Source organism: Elephantulus edwardii, unplaced genomic scaffold, assembly GCF_000299155.1.
Source record: "Elephantulus edwardii isolate Elephantulus edwardi_28Jun2011 unplaced genomic scaffold, EleEdw1.0 scaffold00082, whole genome shotgun sequence".
Classification (NCBI taxonomy): Eukaryota; Metazoa; Chordata; class Mammalia; order Macroscelidea; family Macroscelididae; genus Elephantulus; species Elephantulus edwardii.
In genome coordinates this window covers 5625464-5634092 of record NW_006399832.1, presented here as the reverse complement: position 1 = coordinate 5634092, position 8629 = coordinate 5625464, and positions in this window count along the sequence as shown.

The following is an 8629-nucleotide window of genomic DNA, read 5'->3' as shown; positions in this document are numbered from 1 at the left end:
TAACATCACATAGGATTTGAGTTTGAGCAGAAGAGGCCAGGAGGAGGTGTGGTTTCAGAAGGGCAGCAATCATCCCATTCTTGTGGACTTTTGTTCCCAAGAGGTGACCATCAAAATACAGGTCCTTCACAATATTTTGCCATACTCTGGTTCATTATATAGTTATAACAGCCTAACATCTACTAAGAAAAAGCCTCATATAATGTCAAAAAAGCAGCAGTCAGCCTCAATCATCATGAAAAAACAAAATAACCCTTTTCCTAAAAAACCTGACCCAATGAATATGCCAGATAGAGAGAGCCAGAAGAATTTTATTGATGTGGACTTATCTGAGCAGCTACAGAAGAAGATAGATGCAAATAGTGAAAGAAAAAGTAGAAGTCATGAAGAGAGCAAATACCCCTGAGACAGCAATCCAGAAAAAAATACATTGTTGAGGAGCAACTTGAACAGCTATGGTAGAAAATGCAAGAAAATGGAAGAATTTATAGTATAGATAAAGAGGCACAACAACTTGAAATATCAGCACAAGACAGAAAGGGTATAAGTCAACACAGTACTGAAAACAACGGAAAATCATCAAAATGCAATCTAGAATATAAAGACAGAAATAGCAGAAGTGTCCAACAAGCTGGTAGGACCAAAAAAAAAAAAAAATAGAGCCAAAGAAATGGAACAGAGAGTCAGTGAGCTGGAAGAAAAAACCTCACTGGAAACATACCAGAAGAAAAATTAGAGATGAGATGTAAAGAAAATTAAGAAAATATTAGAGTTATGTGTAATGACAGCAAAAGGAATAACATATGTTGTTGGAATTCCAGAATATGGGAGTGACATGGAAGTCAGAGAAAATTGTGGAAGAAGTACTAGAAGAAAACTTCCCTGCTACTTTGAAGAATGAGGAAATCTACATTCAAGTAGCACAGCGAATACCAAATAGACTAGGGCCTAAAAGAAAAAAACATCAAGACATACATAGTCAAATTCTCCAAATTAAAAGATAAGGATAGAATACAAAAAACAGGATGATAAAAACAAAGAGTTACCTACAAAGAGAAAACAATTAGATTAAATTCTGATTTCTCGGCAGAAACCATGTGAGCTAGAAGACAATCGGATGGCATATACAGAAAGTAGAAAGATCCTATACCCAACAATGCTTTCCATCAAATATGAAGGAGAAATAAGATCCTTTGCAGAAAAGAAGAAATTTAAGGAATTGTGAAAACAAGACCAAAATGACAAGAAATTTTAAATTAATTCCTTCACATGGAGATGCCAAAGGAAAGTGAATGGACCATAGTAAACAGAAACAACAGAAAAAGAAACCCAGCAAAATAGCAATGGTAAAACCTAGCCTGACGATAGTTGCACTTAATGTGAATGGACTAAATACAACAATTAAGAGAGAAAGAGTAGCAGAATACATTTTTTTAAAGCCCATCAGTATGTTGCCTATAAGAGATACATCTAAAAAAATGGAGAGAAAGACAAATTTAAAAAAAAACTGGGAAAAGTATACCAAGCAAATGGCAAGCACAAAAAATCAAGAGTGGCAATACTAATCCCTGATAAACTTCAGAATGAAAACCAACATAAAAGATAAGGAAGAGCATTACATACTGATTAAAGGCACAGTAGATCAAGAAGACATAACCTTGGTCAACATTTACTCACCAAATGATAGACCTGCAAAATACATAAAACAATGGTTAACAGAATTGAAGAAAGAAATAGCACCACAATAATGGAAGGAGACTTCAACACACCACTATCACCAAAGGATAGATCAAATCAAAAGAAACGTAATAAAGATGCAGAAGATCTAAACTATACTATCAGCCAATTGAAACTTGTGGATGTATTCAGGTTAATAGACCCAACTAAAACTCAATTCACTATTTTCCTCAAGTGCATGTGGTACATTCTCCAAAATCAATTACATATTAGGACACAAAGCAAGGCTCAACAAATTAAAAAACGTTGAAATAATACAAAGTATCTTCTCAGACCACAGTTTCATAAAATTATAAATTAACCACAGGAGAGTAAAGCCTGGGAAACTACTCAATATCCAAAAATCAGTGGGATTCCTCTACAGTAACAAAGAGAACTCAGAGAAGGAAACCAAGAAAGTAACACCATTTACAAAAGCCAAACACAATTTGAGATACTTGGTAGTGAACCTAACTGGAGACACAAAAGACCTGTACAAAGAAAACTATAGAACACTTCTGTAAGACACAATGAAAGACCTAAATAAATGGGGGAATGTGCCCTGTGGCTCAGTATTGTGGAAATGACAATCCTACCAAAAGCAATCTACATGTTCAGGGCAATTCCAATACAGATACCAAATTCACTTTTCATGGAGATCAAAAGGGAAATCGTCAAGTTTATATGGAGAAGAAAGAGACCCCAAAGAAGTAAAGCACTTTTGAAAAACAAAAATGAAGTGGGAGGCATAGCACTCTCTGACCTCAAAACTTACTACACAGCAGTAGCAACCAAAACAGCATGGTACTGGTATAATGACAGGCATATCGACCAATGGAACAGAATTGAGAACCCAGAAACAGACCCACCTATCTATGTTCAACTGATATTCCACAAGGAAATAAAACCTAGCAAATGGGGAAATGACAATCTCTTCAACAAATGGTGCTGGCATAACTGGACTGCTTTCTGCAGAAAGCTGAAACAGGATCCACAGTTCAAATCACACACAAAAATCAGCTCAAAGTAGATCAGAGTCCTGGGAGTAAAGCCCAAAACCATACAGTTCATCAGAGACAAACTAGGACCAAGCTTAGACAGCTTAGTCTGTGATAAAAAAAAGACTGACAAATATAGCCAAAAATGCACAATCTGGAGAGGATAAAATTGGTGAATAGGACTTTCTAAATATTAAATCCCTGTGCACATCAAAAATGTTTTCCAATAAAGTGAAGGGAAAAAAAATAACACCCTACTGACTGGAAAAAATAAAACACATTTGGCACTACCCCTTCAGGCAGAGATTTCATATCAAAAGTTTACAGAATCCAACAGGGCCCCCACAAGAAAAAGACTGATAACACAATGACAAAGTGGGCAAAGACTGAGCAAAATATTTGGATGACCAACAGATAAATGAAGAAATGCTCAAAATCACTGGCAATAAGAGAGATACAAATTAAAACCTCAGTGAGATACCATCTTACTCCAGTAGCAATGGCAAAGTTTAACAGAACAGCAAATAATAAATGAAGAGGATGTGGAGAGATAGGAACTCTAGGTTTTTGTTTTTGTTTTTTAAAAAAATATTTTTCTTTTTTTCTTCCCCTATTTCAGCACAGTATTTATTACATGTTGTTCTGTTAAACTTTGCCACTGCTAATGGGTTAGATAGTATCTCATTTTAATTTTTTTTTAAATTTCTACTAGTACTAGGGATATTGTAGCTAATGTTAGATGGATCTTGGCTGAAAGCAGGGAATACCAGAAGAATGTCTATCTATGTTTCATTGATTATGCAAAGGCATTTGACTGTGTAGATCTAAACAAACTGTGGCTAACTCTGAGAAGAATGGGAATCCCAGAATATTTGACCGTGCTAATGTGAAACCTATACTTGGACCAGGAAGCTGTCAGAAATGAGCAAGGAAACACTGCATTGTTCAAAATTGGGAAGGGTGTATGCCAGAGATGTGTCCTATCTCCCTCCATACCTTTTCAGTCTATATGCAGAACAGATTATCCGTGTGGCTGGGAGAAATGTAGCATCAGGATTGGAGGAAGACTCATCAACAATCTGCATTATGCCGATGACACAACCCTACTGGCTGAAACTGAGGAGGACCTGTAGCGCTTGCTCTGGAAGGTCAGGGACTGCGGTCTTCAGTATGGATTGAGGCTCAATATCAAGAAAACAAAGATTCTCACCACTGGGCCGATTGGCGGCATCATGATGGATGGTGAAGAGATTGAGATTGTTCAGTTTTCGTTTGCTTGTTTCCACAGTCAACACTCTTGGCACCAGCAGCCAGAAAATTAAAAGACGTATTGTGATGGGAAAGTCTGCGGTTAGAGACCTCCATAAAGTGCTGAAGAGCAATGATGTCAGTCTGGAGACTAAGGTGTGCTTGATTCATGCCATGGTCTTTGCAATCACTTGTTATGCACCAGAGAGCTGGACAATGACTCAGGATGATAAAAGAAGAATTGATGCCTTTGAGCTGTGGTATTGGAGAAGAGCATTTCATATACTATGAACTACTAGGAAAATGAACAGGTTTGTCTGGGAGAGGGTGAAGCCAGGCTGCCCCTTGGAGGCAAGGATTCTGAGGCTTTGTCTGACATACTTTGGACATGTTGCTTGGAGAGGGACATCATGCTTGGGAGGGTAGAGGGGCAGTGCAGGAGAGGAAGATTATTGATGAGATGGATTGATTGAGTGAGTCGGGTAATGGGGGTAGGTGTGTCAGAGACAGTGAGATTGGCACACAATGGGGCAGGATTTAGGGCTGTTGTACATAGGGTCACTGTGAGTCCCAGGAGACTTGACAATATAACAACCACAACTAGCTAGCTTATTTACAAAATTCCAATATATTGTTTTTAAGAACAAATCCTTTCAATTTCCCTCATACCCCCACCCAATAAATTGTACAACCCATGATTTGAAAGAGAGATAAGAACTCTTATACATTATTGGTGGGACTGTAAAATGGTGCAACCACTCTGGAAGGCAGTTTGGCGTATCCTCAGAAAGCTGAACCTAGAAATTCCATGGCTCAGCTAGTCCATTGCTTGGAATATACCTGAGAAAATGAGAATTGAGGCACAAATGAAGACTTATACACCAATGTTCATAGTAGTGTTATTCACCATCGTAAGAACATGGAAACAGCCCAAACATCCAACCATAATCAAATGGATTTAAAAATCATGGTACATTCACATGATGGAATTCTATTGCAACATACAGGAGTGATGATTTTTTTAAATCACTACCTAACTGGGGAGAGACTGGGGAGCATAATACTAAGTGAAAAAACTCAGTATCATAAAGATAAATACTGTATAAGACCATTATTATAGAATAAATATGAGGATCCAAGGGGAAGTGGGGGGAGCAGAGGAGTGAGGATGGGCGGGTGTGGGGTGGTGGTTGCTATTCACAGGGTCGCACAATTTGATGGTTGGCGGGGGGTGTGGATAAAGAAAATGGTAACAATTTGTTGTAAAAAACAAATGGAACTTTATAAGTAAATTAATACAAAATAAAAATTTTCTTTAAAAAAAATAAAAAAAACCAAAATACCTCCCATTATGACACTGTTGTCAATAACTCAACTCATTGTTCATGAGTCATAACAGACTCATAGCTGGACTTCCATTGGGTTTCCAAGGTTGAAAATTGCATGGGAGGAGATTATCCATTATCCATCCTACAGTTGGACTTCTGGTAGATTTGAGCCACCAGAAAAATGAGGCTTTTGAGTTAGAGCACAACAACCGCCACACCAGGCCACTAGAGCTGCAAGAAAGTGGTATCCAGACAGATTGAGGCATTATTTTCTTATTATATTATGGTCATCTGAAAAATATGAGTAAATGAACGGGAAACATTAATGAGCCGTATTAAAATGTTATTGTTGTTGATGTTGTTGTGTACTATTGAGTTGAAACCAACCCATAACTGACCCTCCAGCAGGTTTTCAGCTGCAGTACTTGCACGGGAGAAGATTACCCATCCTTCTCCCACAAAGCACCTGGCAGATTTTAACTGCATTTCTTTGGGATTGCAGTGCAGATTCTTGCTATAAGGCTTCCTATGAAACCAATACTCATTTAGATACCAATGAAAGTTGGGCAATGATTAAAAAAAGACAGAAGAAGAATCAATGTCTGAATTATCATTTTGGCAAAGAGTATTGAATATACCATGGACTACTAAAAGAATACACAAATCTGTTTTGAAAGAAGTGCAAACAGGGTGCTTCTTAAAAGCAAGGACAGTGAAACTTCATCTCATTAACTTTGGGGATGTTAGCAGGAGGAGCCAGTCCTGGGAATAAAAGACAGCAGGCTTAGAAAAGTAAAGGATCAGTGAAAGAGATGAAGATCCCTAAAGAGATGGGTTTACACAGTGACTGAAACAACGGACTTGAACATAGTGGAGATTGTGAGAATGGCACAGCATAGTGAAAGGTTTCATTCAACCATTGTCCATAGAATTGCTGTGAGTTGCAGTTGCTTCAATGGCACATAAGAGCAACAACATTCATTAAGAAGGCATGACATAAAACAAAAACAAAAACAAAAAAACAAACAAACAATTCACCCTAAATTAATCTTGGAGTCCCCGAGTAGTACAAATTATATGTACTAGTAGTTCAATCTCACTTTGGGGTGCCTTGGAAGAAAGATTTGGCAATGTATGTGTGAAAAAAATCAGTCTTTGAAAACCCTGTGAAGTACCCTAAAATACTCGGAGTCGTCAACAGTTAGAATCAGCTTGAATGGCAACTATAGTGGTGCAAGAGACCAGAGTGGCAACAGCAGGAGAGAATTGGCATCACAGAAGTGATGCCAATCTACATATTTAATTTTTGCAGAATTAACAATGATTTTTTTTAAATATGCAAACTGAATTTAAACTTTATGTAGAAGAATAAACAAGGAATAATATTGTTGTTATTGTTGTTAGGTGCTGTCTAGTCACCTGCAACTCATAGTGACCCAATGTACAGCTGCCCTGTCCTGAGCCAGTCTCACTGACTCTAACACACCAACCCCCATTGCCCCAGTTACTATATTAATCCATCTCATCTGGGGTCTTCCTCTCCTGTACTGTCCCTCCACCCTTCAGAGAATGATGTCCTTCTCCAAGGATGGGTCCCTCCTGGCTACGTGCCCAAAGTATGTGAGATGGAACTTCAAAATTCTAGCCTTCAAGGACAAACTTGGTTCCACCCTTTCCAAGACAAACCTATTTGTTTTCTTGGTGGTCAGTGGTATGTTCAAGACTCTTCTCACTACAACAACTCAAAGTTATCAATTCTTCTGTCATCCTTAGTCAGTGTTCGGCTCTCTGAAGTGGAGCAAGTAATTGGGAAGACCATGGCCTGGATCAGGTTCACATTAGTTCTAGACTGACATCGTTTCTTTTCAGTACTCTGGAGAGGTACTTTGACAGCACATTTTCACAGTGCAATTCATCTCTTAATTTCCTGACTGTTGGTGCCAAGAGTCTTGATTATGGAGCTGACCAAGCAATAATTTTTAACAACCTCAATCTCTTCTCCATATATCATGGTGCTGCCAAAACAAGCAATAATAGAAAATTTAAAAAAAATATTAAAGAGATAACTTCTCCTCTGGGTATTAAAGTATAAATAACAAAAATTAATATGATACTAGAGCATCAATAAATGCATACATCAGTGCAAACAGAATGGAAATATAAATACAGTTACGGGTGGGAATTTACTATACAATAAAAGTAGAATTTAAAGTCATTAAGAGAAAAAGGATAATACAATAAGTGTTATAGGATGAAATAGTGGGCTGTAAGAAGTAAAAATTTCTCTGGTTGGCTTAAGGAATTAAGAACTTCAAGGGGGGGGAATCTGTAAACTAGATATATAGAAAGAGAAACTCTGTAAAATAAAGTTTAGAAAAAGAAAAATAAATAGAAAGTCAATTGTAAGATAATTGATATAATCCTAAAAGGGAGATAGTATTTACAAATAATATTGGAAGAAATTATGGCTAGAATTGTGTCAATTTGATGAAAACTATTAACGCACATATTCAAAAAAGCTCAGCAAATTCAAACGAAACAAACTACAAGTTGTATAAAATATTAAAAGCAGCCAAAGGTAGGTGGAGGAAGACTTGTATATGCGTTTACTTTACACATCACATATTCTTACTGACTACTTTTTAGAATGAATAACAAAAGGCAATGGAATGGTATTTTTGAACTTTTAAAACAAACAACAAATAAACTAGGTTCTATATTCAGCAAAAATAGCCTTCATACAGTGTTGTCACAAGAAAAAGACTGGTAACTTAGTAACAAAAAGGGCAAAAGACATGAAAAGACTTTTCACAAAGGAAGGCATTTGGATGACCAACAGACACATGAAGAAATGCTCAAAATCACTGGCAATCAAAGAGATGCAAATCAAAACTAGACATCTCTGTTGCTGTTGTTGCTAAGTACCATCATGTCAGAACCAACCCATTGCTGACCCTCCCAGGGGTTTTCAGAGGCAGTTAATCATACAGAAAGAGATTGCTCATCTTTTTTATGCAGAACACTTGGTGGATTCAAACTGTGACTTTGGGAATTGCAGCACAGCTTTTTACCACCAGGCCACCAGAGCTTCACATTAGTAGCAGTAGCAAAGTTTACAGGACAACAAGTAATAAATGTTGGAGACAATGTGGAAAGATTGGAGTTCTCCTACAGTGCTAGTGGGACTGTAAAATGGTACAGCCACCCTGGAAGGCAGTTTGGTATTGTCTCAAAAATTGAATGGAAAGAAGAAAGAAAGAAAGAAAGAAAGAAGAAAGAAAGAAAGAAAGAAAGAAAGAAAGAAAGAAAGAAAGAAAGAAAGAAAGAAAGAAAGAAAGA